This window comes from Musa acuminata, unplaced genomic scaffold (assembly GCF_036884655.1).
Source record: "Musa acuminata AAA Group cultivar baxijiao unplaced genomic scaffold, Cavendish_Baxijiao_AAA HiC_scaffold_1049, whole genome shotgun sequence".
Classification (NCBI taxonomy): Eukaryota; Viridiplantae; Streptophyta; class Magnoliopsida; order Zingiberales; family Musaceae; genus Musa; species Musa acuminata.
The window spans coordinates 174,885-199,426 of record NW_027021263.1 but is presented as its reverse complement, the minus strand read 5'-3'; the positions used below and the strand labels follow the sequence as shown (position 1 = coordinate 199,426).

Genomic DNA, 24,542 nt, shown 5'->3' with positions numbered 1-24,542 from the left:
CGCTGAAACCATCGGGACTTTCTCGAACGAACTCAGAATCGCTATTGCGGCCCCATTCCGGAAAGCTCTCTCCGAGCCCCACGAGACTGACTGCGTAGCGGTCACGGCGAATTCCGAGGCCCAAAACCACGCCTCGGAGGTCGACGGGAGAGGTTTTGGCCGCTCGGGGCGCAAAAAGGAGTGCAACACGAGGACTTCCCATGGGGTCACCCATCCTGGAACCATACATGTCTGATCATTGTATGTTTACGAAGAAATTTTTAGATGATGACTTCATTTACATGTTACTGACACATTTACTGTTGGCCATGATGCTGGAAAAATTGAAAAGCTTAAAGGAGAGTTTTAAGTAAGTCTTTTGGCCGCTCGGGGCGCAAAAAGGAGTGCAACACGAGGACTTCCCAGGGGGTCACCCATCCTAGTACTACTCTCGCCCAAGCACGCTTAACTTCGGAGTTCTGATGGGATCCGGTGCTTTAGTGCTGGTATGATCGCACTCGTTTTGTGTGCGTCGTCCCTCGCCTTTGTGCACGTCGCGGACGGCGCATATCGACGACCGGAGCCCATTGCGCGCCCCGAAACCTCTCGAACGATCTCGGAATCGCCATCGTCGGATCTCTCCGATGCCCACGAGGCCGACCGCGTACCGGACACGGCAAGCGCGCGCCGAAACCATCGGGACTTTCTCGAACGAACTCGGAATCGCTATTGCGGCCCCATTCCGGAAAGCTCTCTCCGAGCCCCACGAGACTGACTGCGTAGCGGTCACGGCGAATTCCGAGGCCCAAAACCACGCCTCGGAGGTCGACGGGAGAGGTTTTGGCCGCTCGGGGCGCAAAAAGGAGTGCAACACGAGGACTTCCCATGGGGTCACCCATCCTGGAACCATACATGTCTGATCATTGTATGTTTACGAAGAAATTTTTAGATGATGACTTCATTTACATGTTACTGACACATTTACTGTTGGCCATGATGCTGGAAAAATTGAAAAGCTTAAAGGAGAGTTTTAAGTAAGTCTTTTGGCCGCTCGGGGCGCAAAAAGGAGTGCAACACGAGGACTTCCCAGGGGGTCACCCATCCTAGTACTACTCTCGCCCAAGCACGCTTAACTTCGGAGTTCTGATGGGATCCGGTGCTTTAGTGCTGGTATGATCGCACTCGTTTTGTGTGCGTCGTCCCTCGCCTTTGTGCACGTCGCGGACGGCGCATATCGACGACCGGAGCCCATTGCGCGCCCCGAAACCTCTCGAACGATCTCGGAATCGCCATCGTCGGATCTCTCCGATGCCCACGAGGCCGACCGCGTACCGGACACGGCAAGCGCGCGCCGAAACCATCGGGACTTTCTCGAACGAACTCGGAATCGCTATTGCGGCCCCATTCCGGAAAGCTCTCTCCGAGCCCCACGAGACTGACTGCGTAGCGGTCACGGCGAATTCCGAGGCCCAAAACCATCGCCTCGGAGGTCGACGGGAGAGGTTTTGGCCGCTCGGGGCGCAAAAAGGAGTGCAACACGAGGACTTCCCATGGGGTCACCCATCCTGGAACCATACATGTCTGATCATTGTATGTTTACGAAGAAATTTTTAGATGATGACTTCATTTACATGTTACTGACACATTTACTGTTGGCCATGATGCTGGAAAAATTGAAAAGCTTAAAGGAGAGTTTTAAGTAAGTCTTTTGGCCGCTCGGGGCGCAAAAAGGAGTGCAACACGAGGACTTCCCAGGGGGTCACCCATCCTAGTACTACTCTCGCCCAAGCACGCTTAACTTCGGAGTTCTGATGGGATCCGATGCTTTAGTGCTGGTATGATGGCACTCGTTTTGTGTGCGTCGTCCCTCGCCTTTGTGCACATCGCGGACGGCGCATATCGACGACCGGAGCCCATTGCGCGCCCCGAAACCTCTCGAACGATCTCGGAATCGCCATCGTCGGATCTCTCCGATGCCCACGAGGCCGACCGCGTACCGGACACGGCAAGCGCGCGCCGAAACCATCGGGACTTTCTCGAACGAACTCGGAATCGCTATTGCGGCCCCATTCCGGAAAGCTCTCTCCGAGCCCCACGAGACTGACCGCGTAGCGGTCACGGCGAATTCCGAGGCCCAAAACCATCGCCTCGGAGGTCGACGGGAGAGGTTTTGGCCGCTCGGGGCGCAAAAAGGAGTGCAACACGAGGACTTCCCATGGGGTCGCCCATCCTGGAACCATACATGTCTGATCATTGTATGTTTACGAAGAAATTTTTAGATGATGACTTCATTTACATGTTACTGACACATTTACTGTTGGCCATGATGCTGGAAAAATTGAAAAGCTTAAAGGAGAGTTTTAAGTAAGTCTTTTGGCCGCTCGGGGCGCAAAAAGGAGTGCAACATGAGGACTTCCCAGGGGGTCACCCATCCTAGTACTACTCTCGCCCAAGCACGCTTAAATTCGGAGTTCTGATGGGATTCGGTGCTTTAGTGCTGGTATGATGGCACTCGTTTTGTGTGCGTCGTCCCTCGCCTTTGTGCACGTCGCGGACGGCGCATATCGACGACCGGAGCCCATTGCGCGCCCCGAAACCTCTCGAACGATCTCGGAATCGCCATCGTCGGATCTCTCCGATGCCCACGAGGCCGACCGCGTACCGGACACGGCAAGCACGCGCCGAAACCATCGGGACTTTCTCGAACGAACTCGTAATCGCTATTGCGGCCCCATTCCGGAAAGCTCTCTCCGAGCCCCACGAGACTGACCGCGTAGCGGTCACGGCGAATTCCGAGGCCCAAAACCATCGCCTCGGAGGTCGACGGGAGAGGTTTTGGCCGCTCGGGGCGCAAAAAGGAGTGCAACACGAGGACTTCCCATGGGGTCACCCATCCTGGAACCATACATGTCTGATCATTGTATGTTTACGAAGAAATTTTTAGATGATGACTTCATTTACATGTTACTGACACATTTACTGTTGGCCATGATGCTGGAAAAATTGAAAAGCTTAAAAGAGAGTTTTAAGTAAGTCTTTTGGCCGCTCGGGGCGCAAAAAGGAGTGCAACACGAGGACTTCCCAGGGGGTCACCCATCCTAGTACTACTCTCGCCCAAGCACGCTTAACTTCGGAGTTCTGATGGGATCCGGTGCTTTAGTGCTGGTATGATCGCACTCGTTTTGTGTGCGTCGTCCCTCGCCTTTGTGCACGTCGCGGACGGCGCATATCGACGACCGGAGCCCATTGCGCGCCCCGAAACCTCTCGAACGATCTCGGAATCGCCATCGTCGGATCTCTCCGATGCCCACGAGGCCGACCGCGTACCGGACACGGCAAGCGCGCGCCGAAACCATCGGGACTTTCTCGAACGAACTCGGAATCGCTATTGCGGCCCCATTCCGGAAAGCTCTCTCCGAGCCCCACGAGACTGACTGCGTAGCGGTCACGGCGAATTCCGAGGCCCAAAACCATCGCCTCGGAGGTCGACGGGAGAGGTTTTGGCCGCTCGGGGCGCAAAAAGGAGTGCAACACGAGGACTTCCCAGGGGGTCACCCATCCTAGTACTACTCTCGCCCAAGCACGCTTAACTTCGGAGTTCTGATGGGATCCGGTGCTTTAGTGCTGGTATGATGGCACTCGTTTTGTGTGCGTCGTCCCTCGCCTTTGTGCACGTCGCGGACGGCGCATATCGACGACCGGAGCCCATTGCGCGCCCCGAAACCTCTCGAACGATCTCGGAATCGCCATCGTCGGATCTCTCCGATGCCCACGAGGCCGACCGCGTACCGGACACGGCAAGCACGCGCCGAAACCATCGGGACTTTCTCGAACGAACTCGTAATCGCTATTGCGGCCCCATTCCGGAAAGCTCTCTCCGAGCCCCACGAGACTGACCGCGTAGCGGTCACGGCGAATTCCGAGGCCCAAAACCATCGCCTCGGAGGTCGACGGGAGAGGTTTTGGCCGCTCGGGGCGCAAAAAGGAGTGCAACACGAGGACTTCCCATGGGGTCGCCCATCCTGGAACCATACATGTCTGATCATTGTATGTTTACGAAGAAATTTTTAGATGATGACTTCATTTACATGTTACTGACACATTTACTGTTGGCCATGATGCTGGAAAAATTGAAAAGCTTAAAGGAGAGTTTTAAGTAAGTCTTTTGGCCGCTCGGGGCGCAAAAAGGAGTGCAACACGAGGACTTCCCAGGGGGTCACCCATCCTAGTACTACTCTCGCCCAAGCACGCTTAACTTCGGAGTTCTGATGGGATCCGGTGCTTTAGTTCTGGTATGATGGCACTCGTTTTGTGTGCGTCGTCCCTCGCCTTTGTGCACGTCGCGGACGGCGCATATCGACGACCGGAGCCCATTGCGCGCCCCGAAACCTCTCGAACGATCTCGGAATCGCCATCGTCGGATCTCTCCGATGCCCACGAGGCCGACCGCGTACCGGACACGGCAAGCACGCGCCGAAACCATCGGGACTTTCTCGAACGAACTCGTAATCGCTATTGCGGCCCCATTCCGGAAAGCTCTCTCCGAGCCCCACGAGACTGACCGCGTAGCGGTCACGGCGAATTCCGAGGCCCAAAACCATCGCCTCGGAGGTCGACGGGAGAGGTTTTGGCCGCTCGGGGCGCAAAAAGGAGTGCAACACGAGGACTTCCCATGGGGTCGCCCATCCTGGAACCATACATGTCTGATCATTGTATGTTTACGAAGAAATTTTTAGATGATGACTTCATTTACATGTTACTGACACATTTACTGTTGGCCAACGATGCTGGAAAAATTGAAAAGCTTAAAGGAGAGTTTTAAGTAAGTCTTTTGGCCGCTCGGGGCGCAAAAAGGAGTGCAACACGAGGACTTCCCAGGGGGTCACCCATCCTAGTACTACTCTCGCCCAAGCACGCTTAACTTCGGAGTTCTGATGGGATCCGGTGCTTTAGTGCTGGTATGATGGCACTCGTTTTGTGTGCGTCGTCCCTCGCCTTTGTGCACGTCGCGGACGGCGCATATCGACGACCGGAGCCCATTGCGCGCCCCGAAACCTCTCGAACGATCTCGGAATCGCCATCGTCGGATCTCTCCGATGCCCACGAGGCCGACCGCGTACCGGACACGGCAAGCACGCGCCGAAACCATCGGGACTTTCTCGAACGAACTCGTAATCGCTATTGCGGCCCCATTCCGGAAAGCTCTCTCCGAGCCCCACGAGACTGACCGCGTAGCGGTCACGGCGAATTCCGAGGCCCAAAACCATCGCCTCGGAGGTCGACGGGAGAGGTTTTGGCCGCTCGGGGCGCAAAAAGGAGTGCAACACGAGGACTTCCCATGGGGTCGCCCATCCTGGAACCATACATGTCTGATCATTGTATGTTTACGAAGAAATTTTTAGATGATGACTTCATTTACATGTTACTGACACATTTACTGTTGGCCAACGATGCTGGAAAAATTGAAAAGCTTAAAGGAGAGTTTTAAGTAAGTCTTTTGGCCGCTCGGGGCGCAAAAAGGAGTGCAACACGAGGACTTCCCAGGGGGTCACCCATCCTAGTACTACTCTCGCCCAAGCACGCTTAACTTCGGAGTTCTGATGGGATCCGGTGCTTTAGTGCTGGTATGATGGCACTCGTTTTGTGTGCGTCGCCCCTCGCCTTTGTGCAATTCGCGGACGGCGCATATCGACGACCGGAGCCCATTGCGCGCCCCGAAACCTCTCGAACGATCTCGGAATCGCCATCGTCGGATCTCTCCGATGCCCACGAGGCCGACCGCGTACCGGACACGGCAAGCACGCGCCGAAACCATCGGGACTTTCTCGAACGAACTCGGAATCGCTATTGCGGCCCCATTCCGGAAAGCTCTCTCCGAGCCCCACGAGACTGACCGCGTAGCGGTCACGGCGAATTCCGAGGCCCAAAACCATCGCCTCGGAGGTCGACGGGAGAGGTTTTGGCCGCTCGGGGCGCAAAAAGGAGTGCAACACGAGGACTTCCCATGGGGTCGCCCATCCTGGAACCATACATGTCTGATCATTGTATGTTTACGAAGAAATTTTTAGATGATGACTTTATTTACATGTTACTGACACATTTACTGTTGGCCATGATGCTGGAAAAATTGAAAAGCTTAAAGGAGAGTTTTAAGTAAGTCTTTTGGCCGCTCGGGGCGCAAAAAGGAGTGCAACACGAGGACTTCCCAGGGGGTCACCCATCCTAGTACTACTCTCGCCCAAGCACGCTTAACTTCGGAGTTCTGATGGGATCCGGTGCTTTAGTGCTGGTATGATGGCACTCGTTTTGTGTGCGTCGTCCCTCGCCTTTGTGCACGTCGCGGACGGCGCATATCGACGACCGGAGCCCATTGCGCGCCCCGAAACCTCTCGAACGATCTCGGAATCGCCATCGTCGGATCTCTCCGATGCCCATGAGGCCGACCGCGTACCGGACACGGCAAGCGCGCGCCGAAACCATCGGGACTTTCTCGAACGAACTCGGAATCGCTATTGCGGCCCCATTCCGGAAAGCTCTCTCCGAGCCCCACGAGACTGACCGCGTAGCGGTCACGGCGAATTCCGAGGCCCAAAACCATCGCCTCGGAGGTCGACGGGAGAGGTTTTGGCCGCTCGGGGCGCAAAAAGGAGTGCAACACGAGGACTTCCCATGGGGTCGCCCATCCTGGAACCATACATGTCTGATCATTGTATGTTTACGAAGAAATTTTTAGATGATGACTTCATTTACATGTTACTGACACATTTACTGTTGGCCATGATGCTGGAAAAATTGAAAAGCTTAAAGGAGAGTTTTAAGTAAGTCTTTTGGCCGCTCGGGGCGCAAAAAGGAGTGCAACACGAGGACTTCCCAGGGGGTCACCCATCCTAGTACTACTCTCGCCCAAGCACGCTTAACTTCGGAGTTCTGATGGGATCCGGTGCTTTAGTGCTGGTATGATCGCACTCGTTTTGTGTGCGTCGTCCCTCGCCTTTGTGCACGTCGCGGACGGCGCATATCGACGACCGGAGCCCATTGCGCGCCCCGAAACCTCTCGAACGATCTCGGAATCGCCATCGTCGGATCTCTCCGATGCCCACGAGGCCGACCGCGTACCGGACACGGCAAGCGCGCGCTGAAACCATCGGGACTTTCTCGAACGAACTCAGAATCGCTATTGCGGCCCCATTCCGGAAAGCTCTCTCCGAGCCCCACGAGACTGACTGCGTAGCGGTCACGGCGAATTCCGAGGCCCAAAACCACGCCTCGGAGGTCGACGGGAGAGGTTTTGGCCGCTCGGGGCGCAAAAAGGAGTGCAACACGAGGACTTCCCATGGGGTCACCCATCCTGGAACCATACATGTCTGATCATTGTATGTTTACGAAGAAATTTTTAGATGATGACTTCATTTACATGTTACTGACACATTTACTGTTGGCCATGATGCTGGAAAAATTGAAAAGCTTAAAGGAGAGTTTTAAGTAAGTCTTTTGGCCGCTCGGGGCGCAAAAAGGAGTGCAACACGAGGACTTCCCAGGGGGTCACCCATCCTAGTACTACTCTCGCCCAAGCACGCTTAACTTCGGAGTTCTGATGGGATCCGGTGCTTTAGTGCTGGTATGATCGCACTCGTTTTGTGTGCGTCGTCCCTCGCCTTTGTGCACGTCGCGGACGGCGCATATCGACGACCGGAGCCCATTGCGCGCCCCGAAACCTCTCGAACGATCTCGGAATCGCCATCGTCGGATCTCTCCGATGCCCACGAGGCCGACCGCGTACCGGACACGGCAAGCGCGCGCCGAAACCATCGGGACTTTCTCGAACGAACTCGGAATCGCTATTGCGGCCCCATTCCGGAAAGCTCTCTCCGAGCCCCACGAGACTGACTGCGTAGCGGTCACGGCGAATTCCGAGGCCCAAAACCACGCCTCGGAGGTCGACGGGAGAGGTTTTGGCCGCTCGGGGCGCAAAAAGGAGTGCAACACGAGGACTTCCCATGGGGTCACCCATCCTGGAACCATACATGTCTGATCATTGTATGTTTACGAAGAAATTTTTAGATGATGACTTCATTTACATGTTACTGACACATTTACTGTTGGCCATGATGCTGGAAAAATTGAAAAGCTTAAAGGAGAGTTTTAAGTAAGTCTTTTGGCCGCTCGGGGCGCAAAAAGGAGTGCAACACGAGGACTTCCCAGGGGGTCACCCATCCTAGTACTACTCTCGCCCAAGCACGCTTAACTTCGGAGTTCTGATGGGATCCGGTGCTTTAGTGCTGGTATGATCGCACTCGTTTTGTGTGCGTCGTCCCTCGCCTTTGTGCACGTCGCGGACGGCGCATATCGACGACCGGAGCCCATTGCGCGCCCCGAAACCTCTCGAACGATCTCGGAATCGCCATCGTCGGATCTCTCCGATGCCCACGAGGCCGACCGCGTACCGGACACGGCAAGCGCGCGCCGAAACCATCGGGACTTTCTCGAACGAACTCGGAATCGCTATTGCGGCCCCATTCCGGAAAGCTCTCTCCGAGCCCCACGAGACTGACTGCGTAGCGGTCACGGCGAATTCCGAGGCCCAAAACCATCGCCTCGGAGGTCGACGGGAGAGGTTTTGGCCGCTCGGGGCGCAAAAAGGAGTGCAACACGAGGACTTCCCATGGGGTCACCCATCCTGGAACCATACATGTCTGATCATTGTATGTTTACGAAGAAATTTTTAGATGATGACTTCATTTACATGTTACTGACACATTTACTGTTGGCCATGATGCTGGAAAAATTGAAAAGCTTAAAGGAGAGTTTTAAGTAAGTCTTTTGGCCGCTCGGGGCGCAAAAAGGAGTACAACACGAGGACTTCCCAGGGGGTCACCCATCCTAGTACTACTCTCGCCCAAGCACGCTTAACTTCGGAGTTCTGATGGGATCCGATGCTTTAGTGCTGGTATGATGGCACTCGTTTTGTGTGCGTCGTCCCTCGCCTTTGTGCACATCGCGGACGGCGCATATCGACGACCGGAGCCCATTGCGCGCCCCGAAACCTCTCGAACGATCTCGGAATCGCCATCGTCGGATCTCTCCGATGCCCACGAGGCCGACCGCGTACCGGACACGGCAAGCGCGCGCCGAAACCATCGGGACTTTCTCGAACGAACTCGGAATCGCTATTGCGGCCCCATTCCGGAAAGCTCTCTCCGAGCCCCACGAGACTGACCGCGTAGCGGTCACGGCGAATTCCGAGGCCCAAAACCATCGCCTCGGAGGTCGACGGGAGAGGTTTTGGCCGCTCGGGGCGCAAAAAGGAGTGCAACACGAGGACTTCCCATGGGGTCGCCCATCCTGGAACCATACATGTCTGATCATTGTATGTTTACGAAGAAATTTTTAGATGATGACTTCATTTACATGTTACTGACACATTTACTGTTGGCCATGATGCTGGAAAAATTGAAAAGCTTAAAGGAGAGTTTTAAGTAAGTCTTTTGGCCGCTCGGGGCGCAAAAAGGAGTGCAACACGAGGACTTCCCAGGGGGTCACCCATCCTAGTACTACTCTCGCCCAAGCACGCTTAACTTCGGAGTTCTGATGGGATCCGGTGCTTTAGTGCTGGTATGATGGCACTCGTTTTGTGTGCGTCGTCCCTCGCCTTTGTGCACGTCGCGGACGGCGCATATCGACGACCGGAGCCCATTGCGCGCCCCGAAACCTCTCGAACGATCTCGGAATCGCCATCGTCGGATCTCTCCGATGCCCACGAGGCCGACCGCGTACCGGACACGGCAAGCGCGCGCCGAAACCATCGGGACTTTCTCGAATGAACTCGGAATCGCTATTGCGGCCCCATTCCGGAAAGCTCTCTCCGAGCCCCACGAGACTGACTGCGTAGCGGTCACGGCGAATTCCGAGGCCCAAAACCATCGCCTCGGAGGTCGACGGGAGAGGTTTTGGCCGCTCGGGGCGCAAAAAGGAGTGCAACACGAGGACTTCCCATGGGGTCGCCCATCCTGGAACCATACATGTCTGATCATTGTATGTTTACGAAGAAATTTTTAGATGATGACTTCATTTACATGTTACTGACACATTTACTGTTGGCCATGATGCTGGAAAAATTGAAAAGCTTAAAGGAGAGTTTTAAGTAAGTCTTTTGGCCGCTCGGGGCGCAAAAAGGAGTGCAACACGAGGACTTCCCAGGGGGTCACCCATCCTAGTACTACTCTCGCCCAAGCACGCTTAACTTCGGAGTTCTGATGGGATCCGGTGCTTTAGTGCTGGTATGATCGCACTCGTTTTGTGTGCGTCGTCCCTCGCCTTTGTGCACGTCGCGGACGGCGCATATCGACGACCGGAGCCCATTGCGCGCCCCGAAACCTCTCGAACGATCTCGGAATCGCCATCGTCGGATCTCTCCGATGCCAACGAGGCCGACCGCGTACCGGACACGGCAAGCGCGCGCCGAAACCATCGGGACTTTCTCGAACGAACTCGGAATCGCTATTGCGGCCCCATTCCGGAAAGCTCTCTCCGAGCCCCACGAGACTGACCGCGTAGCGGTCACGGCGAATTCCGAGGCCCAAAACCATCGCCTCGGAGGTCGACGGGAGAGGTTTTGGCCGCTCGGGGCGCAAAAAGGAGTGCAACACGAGGACTTCCCATGGGGTCGCCCATCCTGGAACCATACATGTCTGATCATTGTATGTTTACGAAGAAATTTTTAGATGATGACTTCATTTACATGTTACTGACACATTTACTGTTGGCCATGATGCTGGAAAAATTGAAAAGCTTAAAGGAGAGTTTTAAGTAAGTCTTTTGGCCGCTCGGGGCGCAAAAAGGAGTGCAACACGAGGACTTCCCAGGGGGTCACCCATCCTAGTACTACTCTCGCCCAAGCACGCTTAACTTCGGAGTTCTGATGGGATCCGGTGCTTTAGTGCTGGTATGATCGCACTCGTTTTGTGTGCGTCGTCCCTCGCCTTTGTGCACGTCGCGGACGGCGCATATCGACGACCGGAGCCCATTGCGCGCCCCGAAACCTCTCGAACGATCTCGGAATCGCCATCGTCGGATCTCTCCGATGCCCACGAGGCCGACCGCGTACCGGACACGGCAAGCGCGCGCCGAAACCATCGGGACTTTCTCGAACGAACTCGGAATCGCTATTGCGGCCCCATTCCGGAAAGCTCTCTCCGAGCCCCACGAGACTGACTGCGTAGCGGTCACGGCGAATTCCGAGGCCCAAAACCATCGCCTCGGAGGTCGACGGGAGAGGTTTTGGCCGCTCGGGGCGCAAAAAGGAGTGCAACACGAGGACTTCCCATGGGGTCGCCCATCCTGGAACCATACATGTCTGATCATTGTATGTTTACGAAGAAATTTTTAGATGATGACTTCATTTACATGTTATTGACACATTTACTGTTGGCCATGATGCTGGAAAAATTGAAAAGCTTAAAGGAGAGTTTTAAGTAAGTCTTTTGGCCGCTCGGGGCGCAAAAAGGAGTGCAACACGAGGACTTCCCAGGGGGTCACCCATCCTAGTACTACTCTCGCCCAAGCACGCTTAACTTCGGAGTTCTGATGGGATCCGGTGCTTTAGTGCTGGTATGATGGCACTCGTTTTGTGTGCGTCGTCCCTCGCCTTTGTGCACGTCGCGGACGGCGCATATCGACGACCGGAGCCCATTGCGCGCCCCGAAACCTCTCGAACGATCTCGGAATCGCCATCGTCGGATCTCTCCGATGCCAACGAGGCCGACCGCGTACCGGACACGGCAAGCGCGCGCCGAAACCATCGGGACTTTCTCGAACGAACTCGGAATCGCTATTGCGGCCCCATTCCGGAAAGCTCTCTCCGAGCCCCACGAGACTGACTGCGTAGCGGTCACGGCGAATTCCGAGGCCCAAAACCATCGCCTCGGAGGTCGACGGGAGAGGTTTTGGCCGCTCGGGGCGCAAAAAGGAGTGCAACACGAGGACTTCCCATGGGGTCGCCCATCCTGGAACCATACATGTCTGATCATTGTATGTTTACGAAGAAATTTTTAGATGATGACTTCATTTACATGTTACTGACACATTTACTGTTGGCCATGATGCTGGAAAAATTGAAAAGCTTAAAGGAGAGTTTTAAGTAAGTCTTTTGGCCGCTCGGGGCGCAAAAAGGAGTGCAACACGAGGACTTCCCAGGGGGTCACCCATCCTAGTACTACTCTCGCCCAAGCACGCTTAACTTCGGAGTTCTGATGGGATCCGGTGCTTTAGTGCTGGTATGATCGCACTCGTTTTGTGTGCGTCGTCCCTCGCCTTTGTGCACGTCGCGGACGGCGCATATCGACGACCGGAGCCCATTGCGCGCCCCGAAACCTCTCGAACGATCTCGGAATCGCCATCGTCGGATCTCTCCGATGCCCACGAGGCCGACCGCGTACCGGACACGGCAAGCGCGCGCCGAAACCATCGGGACTTTCTCGAACGAACTCGGAATCGCTATTGCGGCCCCATTCCGGAAAGCTCTCTCCGAGCCCCACGAGACTGACTGCGTAGCGGTCACGGCGAATTCCGAGGCCCAAAACCATCGCCTCGGAGGTCGACGGGAGAGGTTTTGGCCGCTCGGGGCGCAAAAAGGAGTGCAACACGAGGACTTCCCATGGGGTCACCCATCCTGGAACCATACATGTCTGATCATTGTATGTTTACGAAGAAATTTTTAGATGATGACTTCATTTACATGTTACTGACACATTTACTGTTGGCCATGATGCTGGAAAAATTGAAAAGCTTAAAGGAGAGTTTTAAGTAAGTCTTTTGGCCGCTCGGGGCGCAAAAAGGAGTGCAACACGAGGACTTCCCAGGGGGTCACCCATCCTAGTACTACTCTTGCCCAAGCACGCTTAACTTCGGAGTTCTGATGGGATCCGATGCTTTAGTGCTGGTATGATGGCACTCGTTTTGTGTGCGTCGTCCCTCGCCTTTGTGCACATCGCGGACGGCGCATATCGACGACCGGAGCCCATTGCGCGCCCCGAAACCTCTCGAACGATCTCGGAATCGCCATCGTCGGATCTCTCCGATGCCCACGAGGCCGACCGCGTACCGGACACGGCAAGCGCGCGCCGAAACCATCGGGACTTTCTCGAACGAACTCGGAATCGCTATTGCGGCCCCATTCCGGAAAGCTCTCTCCGAGCCCCACGAGACTGACCGCGTAGCGGTCACGGCGAATTCCGAGGCCCAAAACCATCGCCTCGGAGGTCGACGGGAGAGGTTTTGGCCGCTCGGGGCGCAAAAAGGAGTGCAACACGAGGACTTCCCATGGGGTCGCCCATCCTGGAACCATACATGTCTGATCATTGTATGTTTACGAAGAAATTTTTAGATGATGACTTCATTTACATGTTACTGACACATTTACTGTTGGCCATGATGCTGGAAAAATTGAAAAGCTTAAAGGAGAGTTTTAAGTAAGTCTTTTGGCCGCTCGGGGCGCAAAAAGGAGTGCAACACGAGGACTTCCCAGGGGGTCACCCATCCTAGTACTACTCTCGCCCAAGCACGCTTAACTTCGGAGTTCTGATGGGATCCGGTGCTTTAGTGCTGGTATGATGGCACTCGTTTTGTGTGCGTCGTCCCTCGCCTTTGTGCACGTCGCGGACGGCGCATATCGACGACCGGAGCCCATTGCGCGCCCCGAAACCTCTCGAACGATCTCGGAATCGCCATCGTCGGATCTCTCCGATGCCCACGAGGCCGACCGCGTACCGGACACGGCAAGCGCGCGCCGAAACCATCGGGACTTTCTCGAACGAACTCGGAATCGCTATTGCGGCCCCATTCCGGAAAGCTCTCTCCGAGCCCCACGAGACTGACTGCGTAGCGGTCACGGCGAATTCCGAGGCCCAAAACCATCGCCTCGGAGGTCGACGGGAGAGGTTTTGGCCGCTCGGGGCGCAAAAAGGAGTGCAACACGAGGACTTCCCATGGGGTCGCCCATCCTGGAACCATACATGTCTGATCATTGTATGTTTACGAAGAAATTTTTAGATGATGACTTCATTTACATGTTACTGACACATTTACTGTTGGCCATGATGCTGGAAAAATTGAAAAGCTTAAAGGAGAGTTTTAAGTAAGTCTTTTGGCCGCTCGGGGCGCAAAAAGGAGTGCAACACGAGGACTTCCCAGGGGGTCACCCATCCTAGTACTACTCTCGCCCAAGCACGCTTAACTTCGGAGTTCTGATGGGATCCGGTGCTTTAGTGCTGGTATGATCGCACTCGTTTTGTGTGCGTCGTCCCTCGCCTTTGTGCACGTCGCGGACGGCGCATATCGACGACCGGAGCCCATTGCGCGCCCCGAAACCTCTCGAACGATCTCGGAATCGCCATCGTCGGATCTCTCCGATGCCAACGAGGCCGACCGCGTACCGGACACGGCAAGCGCGCGCCGAAACCATCGGGACTTTCTCGAACGAACTCGGAATCGCTATTGCGGCCCCATTCCGGAAAGCTCTCTCCGAGCCCCACGAGACTGACCGCGTAGCGGTCACGGCGAATTCCGAGGCCCAAAACCATCGCCTCGGAGGTCGACGGGAGAGGTTTTGGCCGCTCGGGGCGCAAAAAGGAGTGCAACACGAGGACTTCCCATGGGGTCGCCCATCCTGGAACCATACATGTCTGATCATTGTATGTTTACGAAGAAATTTTTAGATGATGACTTCATTTACATGTTACTGACACATTTACTGTTGGCCATGATGCTGGAAAAATTGAAAAGCTTAAAGGAGAGTTTTAAGTAAGTCTTTTGGCCGCTCGGGGCGCAAAAAGGAGTGCAACACGAGGACTTCCCAGGGGGTCACCCATCCTAGTACTACTCTCGCCCAAGCACGCTTAACTTCGGAGTTCTGATGGGATCCGGTGCTTTAGTGCTGGTATGATCGCACTCGTTTTGTGTGCGTCGTCCCTCGCCTTTGTGCACGTCGCGGACGGCGCATATCGACGACCGGAGCCCATTGCGCGCCCCGAAACCTCTCGAACGATCTCGGAATCGCCATCGTCGGATCTCTCCGATGCCCACGAGGCCGACCGCGTACCGGACACGGCAAGCGCGCGCCGAAACCATCGGGACTTTCTCGAACGAACTCGGAATCGCTATTGCGGCCCCATTCCGGAAAGCTCTCTCCGAGCCCCACGAGACTGACTGCGTAGCGGTCACGGCGAATTCCGAGGCCCAAAACCATCGCCTCGGAGGTCGACGGGAGAGGTTTTGGCCGCTCGGGGCGCAAAAAGGAGTGCAACACGAGGACTTCCCATGGGGTCGCCCATCCTGGAACCATACATGTCTGATCATTGTATGTTTACGAAGAAATTTTTAGATGATGACTTCATTTACATGTTACTGACACATTTACTGTTGGCCATGATGCTGGAAAAATTGAAAAGCTTAAAGGAGAGTTTTAAGTAAGTCTTTTGGCCGCTCGGGGCGCAAAAAGGAGTGCAACACGAGGACTTCCCAGGGGGTCACCCATCCTAGTACTACTCTCGCCCAAGCACGCTTAACTTCGGAGTTCTGATGGGATCCGGTGCTTTAGTGCTGGTATGATGGCACTCGTTTTGTGTGCGTCGTCCCTCGCCTTTGTGCACGTCGCGGACGGCGCATATCGACGACCGGAGCCCATTGCGCGCCCCGAAACCTCTCGAACGATCTCGGAATCGCCATCGTCGGATCTCTCCGATGCCAACGAGGCCGACCGCGTACCGGACACGGCAAGCGCGCGCCGAAACCATCGGGACTTTCTCGAACGAACTCGGAATCGCTATTGCGGCCCCATTCCGGAAAGCTCTCTCCGAGCCCCACGAGACTGACTGCGTAGCGGTCACGGCGAATTCCGAGGCCCAAAACCATCGCCTCGGAGGTCGACGGGAGTGGTTTTGGCCGCTCGGGGCGCAAAAAGGAGTGCAACACGAGGACTTCCCATGGGGTCGCCCATCCTGGAACCATACATGTCTGATCATTGTATGTTTACGAAGAAATTTTTAGATGATGACTTCATTTACATGTTACTGACACATTTACTGTTGGCCATGATGCTGGAAAAATTGAAAAGCTTAAAGGAGAGTTTTAAGTAAGTCTTTTGGCCGCTCGGGGCGCAAAAAGGAGTGCAACACGAGGACTTCCCAGGGGGTCACCCATCCTAGTACTACTCTCGCCCAAGCACGCTTAACTTCGGAGTTCTGATGGGATCCGGTGCTTTAGTGCTGGTATGATCGCACTCGTTTTGTGTGCGTCGTCCCTCGCCTTTGTGCACGTCGCGGACGGCGCATATCGACGACCGGAGCCCATTGCGCGCCCCGAAACCTCTCGAACGATCTCGGAATCGCCATCGTCGGATCTCTCCGATGCCCACGAGGCCGACCGCGTACCGGACACGGCAAGCGCGCGCCGAAACCATCGGGACTTTCTCGAACGAACTCGGAATCGCTATTGCGGCCCCATTCCGGAAAGCTCTCTCCGAGCCCCACGAGACTGACTGCGTAGCGGTCACGGCGAATTCCGAGGCCCAAAACCATCGCCTCGGAGGTCGACGGGAGAGGTTTTGGCCGCTCGGGGCGCAAAAAGGAGTGCAACACGAGGACTTCCCATGGGGTCACCCATCCTGGAACCATACATGTCTGATCATTGTATGTTTACGAAGAAATTTTTAGATGATGACTTCATTTACATGTTACTGACACATTTACTGTTGGCCATGATGCTGGAAAAATTGAAAAGCTTAAAGGAGAGTTTTAAGTAAGTCTTTTGGCCGCTCGGGGCGCAAAAAGGAGTGCAACACGAGGACTTCCCAGGGGGTCACCCATCCTAGTACTACTCTCGCCCAAGCACGCTTAACTTCGGAGTTCTGATGGGATCCGGTGCTTTAGTGCTGGTATGATCGCACTCGTTTTGTGTGCGTCGTCCCTCGCCTTTGTGCACGTCGCGGACGGCGCATATCGACGACCGGAGCCCATTGCGCACCCCGAAACCTCTCGAACGATCTCGGAATCGCCATCGTCGGATCTCTCCGATGCCCACGAGGCCGACCGCGTACCGGACACGGCAAGCGCGCGCCGAAACCATCGGGACTTTCTCGAACGAACTCGGAATCGCTATTGCGGCCCCATTCCGGAAAGCTCTCTCCGAGCCCCACGAGACTGACCGCGTAGCGGTCACGGCGAATTCCGAGGCCCAAAACCATCGCCTCGGAGGTCGACGGGAGAGGTTTTGGCCGCTCGGGGCGCAAAAAGGAGTGCAACACGAGGACTTCCCATGGGGTCACCCATCCTGGAACCATACATGTCTGATCATTGTATGTTTACGAAGAAATTTTTAGATGATGACTTCATTTACATGTTACTGACACATTTACTGTTGGCCATGATGCTGGAAAAATTGAAAAGCTTAAAGGAGAGTTTTAAGTAAGTCTTTTGGCCGCTCGGGGCGCAAAAAGGAGTGCAACACGAGGACTTCCCAGGGGGTCACCCATCCTAGTACTACTCTCGCCCAAGCATGCTTAACTTCGGAGTTCTGATGGGATCCGGTGCTTTAGTGCTGGTATGATCGCACTCGTTTTGTGTGCGTCGTCCCTCGCCTTTGTGCACGTCGCGGACGGCGCATATCGACGACCGGAGCCCATTGCGCGCCCCGAAACCTCTCGAACGATCTCGGAATCGCCATCGTCGGATCTCTCCGATGCCCACGAGGCCGACCGCGTACCGGACACGGCAAGCGCGCGCCGAAACCATCGGGACTTTCTCGAACGAACTCGGAATCGCTATTGCGGCCCCATTCCGGAAAGCTCTCTCCGAGCCCCACGAGACTGACTGCGTAGCGGTCACGGCGAATTCCGAGGCCCAAAACCATCGCCTCGGAGGTCGACGGGAGAGGTTTTGGCCGCTCGGGGCGCAAAAAGGAGTGCAACACGAGGACTTCCCATGGGGTCACCCATCCTGGAACCATACATGTCTGATCATTGTATGTTTACGAAGAAATTTTTAGATGATGACTTCATTTACATGTTACTGACACATTTACTGTTGGCCATGATGCTGGAAAAATTGAAAAGCTTAAAGGAGAGTTTTAAGTAAGTCTTTTGGCCGCTCGGGGCGCAAAAAGGAGTGCAACACGAGGACTTCCCAGGGGGTCACCCATCCTAGTACTACTCTCGCCCAAGCACGCTTAACTTCGGAGTTCTGATGGGATCCGGTGCTTTAGTGCTGGTATGATCGCACTCGTTTTGTGTGCGTCGTCCCTCGCCTTTGTGCACGTCGCGGACGGCGCATATCGACGACCGGAGCCCATTGCACGCCCCGAAACCTCTCGAACGATCTCGGAATCGCCATCGTCGGATCTCTCCGATGCCCACGAGGCCGACCGCGTACCGGACACGGCAAGCGCGCGCCGAAACCATCGGGACTTTCTCGAACGAACTCGGAATCGCTATTGCGGCCCCATTCCGGAAAGCTCTCTCCGAGCCCCACGAGACTGACCGCGTAGCGGTCACGGCGAATTCCGAGGCCCAAAACCATCGCCTCGGAGGTCGACGGGAGAGGTTTTGGCCGCTCGGGGCGCAAAAAGGAGTGCAACACGAGGACTTCCCATGGGGTCACCCATCCTGGAACCATACATGTCTGATCATTGTATGTTTACGAAGAAATTTTTAGATTATGACTTCATTTACATGTTACTGACACATTTACTGTTGGCCATGATACTGGAAAAATTGAAAAGCTTAAAGGAGAGTTTTAAGTAAGTCTTTTGGCCGCTCGGGGCGCAAAAAGGAGTGCAACACGAGGACTTCCCAGGGGGTCACCCATCCTAGTACTACTCTCGCCCAAGCACGCTTAACTTCGGAGTTCTGATGGGATCCGGTGCTTTAGTGCTGGTATGATCGCACTCGTTTTGTGTGCGTCGTCCCTCGCCTTTGTGCACGTCGCGGACGGCGCATATCGACGACCGGAGCCCATTGCGCGCCCCGAAACCTCTCGAACGATCTCGGAATCGCCATCGTCGGATCTCTCCGATGCCCACGAGGCCGACCGCGTACCGGACACGGCAAGCGCGCGCCGAAACCATCGGGACTTTCTCGAACGAACTCGGAATCGCTATTGCGGCCCCATTCCGGAAAGCTCTCTCCGAGCCCCACGAGACTGACCGCATAGCGGTCACGGCGAATTCCGAGGCCCAAAACCATCGCCTCGGAGGTCGACGGGAGAGGTTTTGGCCGCTCGGGGCGCAAAAAGGAGTGCAACACGAGGACTTCCCATGGGGTCACCCATCCTGGAACCATACATGTCTGATCATTGTATGTTTACGAAGAAATTTTTAGATGATGACTTCATTTACATGTTACTGACACATTTACTGTTGGCCATGATGCTGGAAAAATTGAAAAGCTTAAAGGAGAGTTTTAAGTAAGTCTTTTGGCCGCTCGGGGCGCAAAAAGGAGTGCAACACGAGGACTTCCCAGGGGGTCACCCATCCTAGTACTACTCTCGCCCAAGCACGCTTAACTTCGGAGTTCTGATGGGATCCGGTGCTTTAGTGCTGGTATGATCGCACTCGTTTTGTGTGCGTCGTCCCTCGCCTTTGTGCACGTCGCGGACGGCGCATATCGACGACCGGAGCCCATTGCGCACCCCGAAACCTCTCGAACGATCTCGGAATCGCCATCGTCGGATCTCTCCGATGCCCACGAGGCCGACCGCGTACCGGACACGGCAAGCGCGCGCCGAAACCATCGGGACTTTCTCGAACGAACTCGGAATCGCTATTGCGGCCCCATTCCGGAAAGCTCTCTCCGAGCCCCACGAGACTGACCGCGTAGCGGTCACGGCGAATTCCGAGGCCCAAAACCATCGCCTCGGAGGTCGACGGGAGAGGTTTTGGCCGCTCGGGGCGCAAAAAGGAGTGCAACACGAGGACTTCCCATGGGGTCACCCATCCTGGAACCATACATGTCTGATCATTGTATGTTTACGAAGAAATTTTTAGATGATGACTTCATTTACATGTTACTGACACATTTACTGTTGGCCATGATGCTGGAAAAATTGAAAAGCTTAAAGGAGAGTTTTAAGTAAGTCTTTTGGCCGCTCGGGGCGCAAAAAGGAGTGCAACACGAGGACTTCCCAGGGGGTCACCCATCCTAGTACTACTCTCGCCCAAGCACGCTTAACTTCGGAGTTCTGATGGGATCCGGTGCTTTAGTGCTGGTATGATCGCACTCGTTTTGTGTGCGTCGTCCCTCGCCTTTGTGCACGTCGCGGACGGCGCATATCGACGACCGGAGCCCATTGCGCGCCCCGAAACCTCTCGAACGATCTCGGAATCGCCATCGTCGGATCTCTCCGATGCCCACGAGGCCGACCGCGTACCGGACACGGCAAGCGCGCGCCGAAACCATCGGGACTTTCTCGAACGAACTCGGAATCGCTATTGCGGCCCCATTCCGGAAAGCTCTCTCCGAGCCCCACGAGACTGACCGCGTAGCGGTCACGGCGAATTCCGAGGCCCAAAACCATCGCCTCGGAGGTCGACGGGAGAGGTTTTGGCCGCTCGGGGCGCAAAAAGGAGTGCAACACGAGGACTTCCCATGGGGTCACCCATCCTGGAACCATACATGTCTGATCATTGTATGTTTACGAAGAAATTTTTAGATGATGACTTCATTTACATGTTAATGACACATTTACTGTTGGCCATGATGCTGGAAAAATTGAAAAGCTTAAAGGAGAGTTTTAAGTAAGTCTTTTGGCCGCTCGGGGCGCTAAAAGGAGTGCAACACGAGGACTTCCCAGGGGGTCACCCATCCTAGTACTACTCTCGCCCAAGCACGCTTAACTTCGGAGTTCTGATGGGATCCGGTGCTTTAGTGCTGGTATGATCGCACTCGTTTTGTGTGCGTCGTCCCTCGCCTTTGTGCACGTCGCGGACGGCGCATATCGACGACCGGAGCCCATTGCGCGCCCCGAAACCTCTCGAACGATCTCGGAATCGCCATCGTCGGATCTCTCCGATGCCCACGAGGCCGACCGCGTACCGGACACGGCAAGCGCGCGCCGAAACCATCGGGACTTTCTCGAACGAACTCGGAATCGCTATTGCGGCCCCATTCCGGAAAGCTCTCTCCGAGCCCCACGAGACTGACCACGTAGCGGTCACGGCGAACTCCGAGGCCCAAAACCATCGCCTCGGAGGTCGACGGGAGAGGTTTTGGCCGCTCGGGGCGCAAAAAGGAGTGCAACACGAGGACTTCCCATGGGGTCACCCATCCTGGAACCATACATGTCTGATCATTGTATGTTTACGAAGAAATTTTTAGATGATGACTTCATTTACATGTTACTGACACATTTACTGTTGGCCATGATGCTGGAAAAATTGAAAAGCTTAAAGGAGAGTTTTAGGTAAGTCTTTTGGCCGCTCGGGGCGCAAAAAGGAGTGCAACACGAGGACTTCCCAGGGGGTCACCCATCCTAGTACTACTCTCGCCCAAGCACGCTTAACTTCGGAGTTCTGATGGGATCCGGTGCTTTAGTGCTGGTATGATCGCACTCGTTTTGTATGCGTCGTCCCTCGCCTTTGTGCACGTCGCGGACGGCGCATATCGACGACCGGAGCCCATTGCGCGCCCCGAAACCTCTCGAACGATCTCGGAATCGCCATCGTCGGATCTCTCCGATGCCCACGAGGCCGACCGCGTACCGGACACGGCAAGCGCGCGCCGAAACCATCGGGACTTTCTCGAACGAACTCGGAATCGCTATTGCGGCCCCATTCCGGAAAGCTCTCTCCGAGCCCCACGAGACTGACCGCGTAGCGGTCACGGCGAATTCCGAGGCCCAAAACCATCGCCTCGGAGGTCGACGGGAGAGGTTTTGGCCGCTCGGGGCGCAAAAAGGAGTGCAACACGAGGACTTCCCATGGGGTCACCCATCCTGGAACCATACATGTCTGATCATTGTATGTTTACGAAGAAATTTTTAGATGATGACTTCATTTACATGTTAATGACACATTTACTGTTGTCCATGATGCTGGAAAAATTGAAAAGCTTAAAGGAGAGTTTTAAGTAAGTCTTTTGGCCGCTCGGGGCGCTAAAAGGAGTGCAACACGAGGACTTCCCAGGGGGTCACCCATCCTAGTACTACTCTCGCCCAAGCACGCTTAACTTCGGAGTTCTGATGGGATCCGGTGCTTTAGTGTTGGTATGATCGCACTCGTTTTGTGTGCGTCGTCCCTCGCCTTTGTGCACGTCGCGGACGGCGCATATCGACGACCGGAGCCCATTGCGCGCCCCGAAACCTCTCGAACGATCTCGGAATCGCCATCGTCGGATCTCTCCGATGCCCACGAGGCCGACCGCGTACCGGACACGGCAAGCGCGCGCCGAAACCATCGGGACTTTCTCGAACGAACTCGGAATCGCTATTGCGGCCCCATTCCGGAAAGCTCTCTCCGAGCCCCACGAGACTGACGGCGTAGCGGTCACGGCGAATTCCGAGGCCCAAAACCATCGCCTCGGAGGTCGACGGGAGAGGTTTTGGCCGCTCGGGGCGCAAAAAGGAGTGCAACACGAGGACTTCCCATGGGGTCACCCATCCTGGAACCATACATGTCTGATCATTGTATGTTTACGAAGAAATTTTTAGATGATGACTTCATTTACATGTTACTGACACATTTACTGTTGGCCATGATGCTGGAAAAATTGAAAAGCTTAAAGGAGAGTTTTAAGTAAGTCTTTTGGCCGCTCGGGGCGCAAAAAGGAGTGCAACACGAGGACTTCCCAAGGGGTCACCCATCCTAGTACTACTCTCGCCCAAGCACGCTTAACTTCGGAGTTCTGATGGGATCCGGTGCTTTAGTGCTGGTATGATCGCACTCGTTTTGTGTGCCTCGTCCCTCGCCTTTGTGCACGTCGCGGACGGCGCATATCGACGACCGGAGCCCATTGCGCGCCCCGAAACCTCTCGAACGATCTCGGAATCGCCATCGTCGGATCTCTCCGATGCCCACGAGGCCGACCGCGTACCGGACACGGCAAGCGCGCGCCGAAACCATCGGGACTTTCTCGAACGAACTCGGAATCGCTATTGCGGCCCCATTCCGGAAAGCTCTCTCCGAGCCCCACGAGACTGACCGCGTAGCGGTCACGGCGAATTCCGAGGCCCAAAACCATCGCCTCGGAGGTCGACGGGAGAGGTTTTGGCCGCTCGGGGCGCAAAAAGGAGTGCAACACGAGGACTTCCCATGGGGTCACCCATCCTGGAACCATACATGTCTGATCATTGTATGTTTACGAAGAAATTTTTAGATGATGACTTCATTTACATGTTAATGACACATTTACTGTTGGCCATGATGCTGGAAAAATTGAAAAGCTTAAAGGAGAGTTTTAAGTAAGTCTTTTGGCCGCTCGGGGCGCTAAAAGGAGTGCAACACGAGGACTTCCCAGGGGGTCACCCATCCTAGTACTACTCTCGCCCAAGCACGCTTAACTTCGGAGTTCTGATGGGATCCGGTGCTTTAGTGCTGGTATGATCGCACTCGTTTTGTGTGCGTCGTCCCTCGCCTTTGTGCACGTCGCGGACGGCGCATATCGACGACCGGAGCCCATTGCGCGCCCCGAAACCTCTCGAACGATCTCGGAATCGCCATCGTCGGATCTCTCCGATGCCCACGAGGCCGACCGCGTACCGGACACGGCAAGCGCGCGCCGAAACCATCGGGACTTTCTCGAACGAACTCGGAATCGCTATTGCGGCCCCATTCCGGAAAGCTCTCTCCGAGCCCCACGAGACTGACTGCGTAGCGGTCACGGCGAATTCCGAGGCCCAAAACCATCGCCTCGGAGGTCGACGGGAGAGGTTTTGGCCGCTCGGGGCGCAAAAAGGAGTGCAACACGAGGACTTCCCATGGGGTCACCCATCCTGGAACCATACATGTCTGATCATTGTATGTTTACGAAGAAATTTTTAGATGATGACTCCATTTACATGTTACTGACACATTTACTGTTGGCCATGATGCTGGAAAAATTGAAAAGCTTAAAGGAGAGTTTTAAGTAAGTCTTTTGGCCGCTCGGGGCGCAAAAAGGAGTGCAACACGAGGACTTCCCAGGGGGTCACCCATCCTAGTACTACTCTCGCCCAAGCACGCTTAACTTCGGAGTTCTGATGGGATCCGGTGCTTTAGTGCTGGTATGATCGCACTCGTTTTGTGTGCGTCGTCCCTCGCCTTTGTGCACGTCGCGGACGGCGCATATCGACGACCGGAGCCCATTGCGCGCCCCGAAACCTCTCGAACGATCTCGGAATCGCCATCGTCGGATCTCTCCGATGCCCACGAGGCCGACCGCGTACCGGACACGGCAAGCGCGCGCCGAAACCATCGGGACTTTCTCGAACGAACTCGGAATCGCTATTGCGGCCCCATTCCGGAAAGCTCTCTCCGAGCCCCACGAGACTGACCGCGTAGCGGTCACGGCGAATTCCGAGGCCCAAAACCATCGCCTCGGAGGT

At 55.3% G+C, this 24,542-nt stretch overlaps 37 non-coding genes across 37 annotated transcripts; all 37 read right to left on the bottom strand.

Moving 5' to 3' along the window:
* Nucleotides 1-380: 380 nt before the first annotated feature.
* On the bottom strand, nt 381-499 carry LOC135665868 (5S ribosomal RNA). Its single transcript, XR_010509561.1, has one exon. It is a non-coding gene; the product is annotated as a 5S ribosomal RNA (ribosomal RNA).
* Nucleotides 500-1,044: 545 nt separating this feature from the next.
* Nucleotides 1,045-1,163, bottom strand: LOC135665867 (5S ribosomal RNA). The gene has a single exon (XR_010509560.1). It is a non-coding gene; the product is annotated as a 5S ribosomal RNA (ribosomal RNA).
* A 546-nt stretch (nt 1,164-1,709) lies between these two features.
* LOC135665925 (5S ribosomal RNA) lies at nt 1,710-1,828 on the bottom strand. Its single transcript, XR_010509617.1, has one exon. It is a non-coding gene; the product is annotated as a 5S ribosomal RNA (ribosomal RNA).
* A 546-nt stretch (nt 1,829-2,374) lies between these two features.
* Nucleotides 2,375-2,493, bottom strand: LOC135665934 (5S ribosomal RNA). Its single transcript, XR_010509624.1, has one exon. It is a non-coding gene; the product is annotated as a 5S ribosomal RNA (ribosomal RNA).
* Nucleotides 2,494-3,039: 546 nt separating this feature from the next.
* LOC135665866 (5S ribosomal RNA) lies at nt 3,040-3,158 on the bottom strand. Its single transcript, XR_010509559.1, has one exon. It is a non-coding gene; the product is annotated as a 5S ribosomal RNA (ribosomal RNA).
* A 343-nt stretch (nt 3,159-3,501) lies between these two features.
* LOC135665915 (5S ribosomal RNA) lies at nt 3,502-3,620 on the bottom strand. The gene has a single exon (XR_010509607.1). It is a non-coding gene; the product is annotated as a 5S ribosomal RNA (ribosomal RNA).
* Nucleotides 3,621-4,166: 546 nt separating this feature from the next.
* Nucleotides 4,167-4,285, bottom strand: LOC135665927 (5S ribosomal RNA). Its single transcript, XR_010509618.1, has one exon. It is a non-coding gene; the product is annotated as a 5S ribosomal RNA (ribosomal RNA).
* A 547-nt stretch (nt 4,286-4,832) lies between these two features.
* Nucleotides 4,833-4,951, bottom strand: LOC135665914 (5S ribosomal RNA). Its single transcript, XR_010509606.1, has one exon. It is a non-coding gene; the product is annotated as a 5S ribosomal RNA (ribosomal RNA).
* A 547-nt stretch (nt 4,952-5,498) lies between these two features.
* LOC135665913 (5S ribosomal RNA) lies at nt 5,499-5,617 on the bottom strand. The gene has a single exon (XR_010509605.1). It is a non-coding gene; the product is annotated as a 5S ribosomal RNA (ribosomal RNA).
* Nucleotides 5,618-6,163: 546 nt separating this feature from the next.
* Nucleotides 6,164-6,282, bottom strand: LOC135665912 (5S ribosomal RNA). The gene has a single exon (XR_010509604.1). It is a non-coding gene; the product is annotated as a 5S ribosomal RNA (ribosomal RNA).
* A 546-nt stretch (nt 6,283-6,828) lies between these two features.
* LOC135665865 (5S ribosomal RNA) lies at nt 6,829-6,947 on the bottom strand. Its single transcript, XR_010509558.1, has one exon. It is a non-coding gene; the product is annotated as a 5S ribosomal RNA (ribosomal RNA).
* Nucleotides 6,948-7,492: 545 nt separating this feature from the next.
* LOC135665864 (5S ribosomal RNA) lies at nt 7,493-7,611 on the bottom strand. The gene has a single exon (XR_010509557.1). It is a non-coding gene; the product is annotated as a 5S ribosomal RNA (ribosomal RNA).
* Nucleotides 7,612-8,156: 545 nt separating this feature from the next.
* On the bottom strand, nt 8,157-8,275 carry LOC135665863 (5S ribosomal RNA). The gene has a single exon (XR_010509556.1). It is a non-coding gene; the product is annotated as a 5S ribosomal RNA (ribosomal RNA).
* Nucleotides 8,276-8,821: 546 nt separating this feature from the next.
* LOC135665929 (5S ribosomal RNA) lies at nt 8,822-8,940 on the bottom strand. Its single transcript, XR_010509620.1, has one exon. It is a non-coding gene; the product is annotated as a 5S ribosomal RNA (ribosomal RNA).
* Nucleotides 8,941-9,486: 546 nt separating this feature from the next.
* On the bottom strand, nt 9,487-9,605 carry LOC135665911 (5S ribosomal RNA). The gene has a single exon (XR_010509603.1). It is a non-coding gene; the product is annotated as a 5S ribosomal RNA (ribosomal RNA).
* Nucleotides 9,606-10,151: 546 nt separating this feature from the next.
* Nucleotides 10,152-10,270, bottom strand: LOC135665862 (5S ribosomal RNA). The gene has a single exon (XR_010509555.1). It is a non-coding gene; the product is annotated as a 5S ribosomal RNA (ribosomal RNA).
* A 546-nt stretch (nt 10,271-10,816) lies between these two features.
* Nucleotides 10,817-10,935, bottom strand: LOC135665860 (5S ribosomal RNA). The gene has a single exon (XR_010509553.1). It is a non-coding gene; the product is annotated as a 5S ribosomal RNA (ribosomal RNA).
* A 546-nt stretch (nt 10,936-11,481) lies between these two features.
* Nucleotides 11,482-11,600, bottom strand: LOC135665910 (5S ribosomal RNA). Its single transcript, XR_010509602.1, has one exon. It is a non-coding gene; the product is annotated as a 5S ribosomal RNA (ribosomal RNA).
* Nucleotides 11,601-12,146: 546 nt separating this feature from the next.
* LOC135665859 (5S ribosomal RNA) lies at nt 12,147-12,265 on the bottom strand. The gene has a single exon (XR_010509552.1). It is a non-coding gene; the product is annotated as a 5S ribosomal RNA (ribosomal RNA).
* A 546-nt stretch (nt 12,266-12,811) lies between these two features.
* Nucleotides 12,812-12,930, bottom strand: LOC135665931 (5S ribosomal RNA). The gene has a single exon (XR_010509622.1). It is a non-coding gene; the product is annotated as a 5S ribosomal RNA (ribosomal RNA).
* Nucleotides 12,931-13,476: 546 nt separating this feature from the next.
* On the bottom strand, nt 13,477-13,595 carry LOC135665909 (5S ribosomal RNA). The gene has a single exon (XR_010509601.1). It is a non-coding gene; the product is annotated as a 5S ribosomal RNA (ribosomal RNA).
* A 546-nt stretch (nt 13,596-14,141) lies between these two features.
* Nucleotides 14,142-14,260, bottom strand: LOC135665858 (5S ribosomal RNA). Its single transcript, XR_010509551.1, has one exon. It is a non-coding gene; the product is annotated as a 5S ribosomal RNA (ribosomal RNA).
* Nucleotides 14,261-14,806: 546 nt separating this feature from the next.
* Nucleotides 14,807-14,925, bottom strand: LOC135665857 (5S ribosomal RNA). Its single transcript, XR_010509550.1, has one exon. It is a non-coding gene; the product is annotated as a 5S ribosomal RNA (ribosomal RNA).
* A 546-nt stretch (nt 14,926-15,471) lies between these two features.
* LOC135665908 (5S ribosomal RNA) lies at nt 15,472-15,590 on the bottom strand. Its single transcript, XR_010509600.1, has one exon. It is a non-coding gene; the product is annotated as a 5S ribosomal RNA (ribosomal RNA).
* A 546-nt stretch (nt 15,591-16,136) lies between these two features.
* Nucleotides 16,137-16,255, bottom strand: LOC135665856 (5S ribosomal RNA). Its single transcript, XR_010509549.1, has one exon. It is a non-coding gene; the product is annotated as a 5S ribosomal RNA (ribosomal RNA).
* Nucleotides 16,256-16,801: 546 nt separating this feature from the next.
* LOC135665855 (5S ribosomal RNA) lies at nt 16,802-16,920 on the bottom strand. The gene has a single exon (XR_010509548.1). It is a non-coding gene; the product is annotated as a 5S ribosomal RNA (ribosomal RNA).
* A 546-nt stretch (nt 16,921-17,466) lies between these two features.
* On the bottom strand, nt 17,467-17,585 carry LOC135665904 (5S ribosomal RNA). Its single transcript, XR_010509596.1, has one exon. It is a non-coding gene; the product is annotated as a 5S ribosomal RNA (ribosomal RNA).
* A 546-nt stretch (nt 17,586-18,131) lies between these two features.
* On the bottom strand, nt 18,132-18,250 carry LOC135665854 (5S ribosomal RNA). The gene has a single exon (XR_010509547.1). It is a non-coding gene; the product is annotated as a 5S ribosomal RNA (ribosomal RNA).
* A 546-nt stretch (nt 18,251-18,796) lies between these two features.
* On the bottom strand, nt 18,797-18,915 carry LOC135665853 (5S ribosomal RNA). The gene has a single exon (XR_010509546.1). It is a non-coding gene; the product is annotated as a 5S ribosomal RNA (ribosomal RNA).
* Nucleotides 18,916-19,461: 546 nt separating this feature from the next.
* On the bottom strand, nt 19,462-19,580 carry LOC135665852 (5S ribosomal RNA). The gene has a single exon (XR_010509545.1). It is a non-coding gene; the product is annotated as a 5S ribosomal RNA (ribosomal RNA).
* A 546-nt stretch (nt 19,581-20,126) lies between these two features.
* Nucleotides 20,127-20,245, bottom strand: LOC135665851 (5S ribosomal RNA). The gene has a single exon (XR_010509544.1). It is a non-coding gene; the product is annotated as a 5S ribosomal RNA (ribosomal RNA).
* A 546-nt stretch (nt 20,246-20,791) lies between these two features.
* LOC135665849 (5S ribosomal RNA) lies at nt 20,792-20,910 on the bottom strand. The gene has a single exon (XR_010509542.1). It is a non-coding gene; the product is annotated as a 5S ribosomal RNA (ribosomal RNA).
* A 546-nt stretch (nt 20,911-21,456) lies between these two features.
* Nucleotides 21,457-21,575, bottom strand: LOC135665848 (5S ribosomal RNA). Its single transcript, XR_010509541.1, has one exon. It is a non-coding gene; the product is annotated as a 5S ribosomal RNA (ribosomal RNA).
* Nucleotides 21,576-22,121: 546 nt separating this feature from the next.
* Nucleotides 22,122-22,240, bottom strand: LOC135665906 (5S ribosomal RNA). The gene has a single exon (XR_010509598.1). It is a non-coding gene; the product is annotated as a 5S ribosomal RNA (ribosomal RNA).
* A 546-nt stretch (nt 22,241-22,786) lies between these two features.
* On the bottom strand, nt 22,787-22,905 carry LOC135665887 (5S ribosomal RNA). The gene has a single exon (XR_010509580.1). It is a non-coding gene; the product is annotated as a 5S ribosomal RNA (ribosomal RNA).
* Nucleotides 22,906-23,451: 546 nt separating this feature from the next.
* LOC135665847 (5S ribosomal RNA) lies at nt 23,452-23,570 on the bottom strand. The gene has a single exon (XR_010509540.1). It is a non-coding gene; the product is annotated as a 5S ribosomal RNA (ribosomal RNA).
* Nucleotides 23,571-24,116: 546 nt separating this feature from the next.
* On the bottom strand, nt 24,117-24,235 carry LOC135665846 (5S ribosomal RNA). The gene has a single exon (XR_010509539.1). It is a non-coding gene; the product is annotated as a 5S ribosomal RNA (ribosomal RNA).
* Between the last annotated feature and the right edge of the window lie 307 nt (nt 24,236-24,542).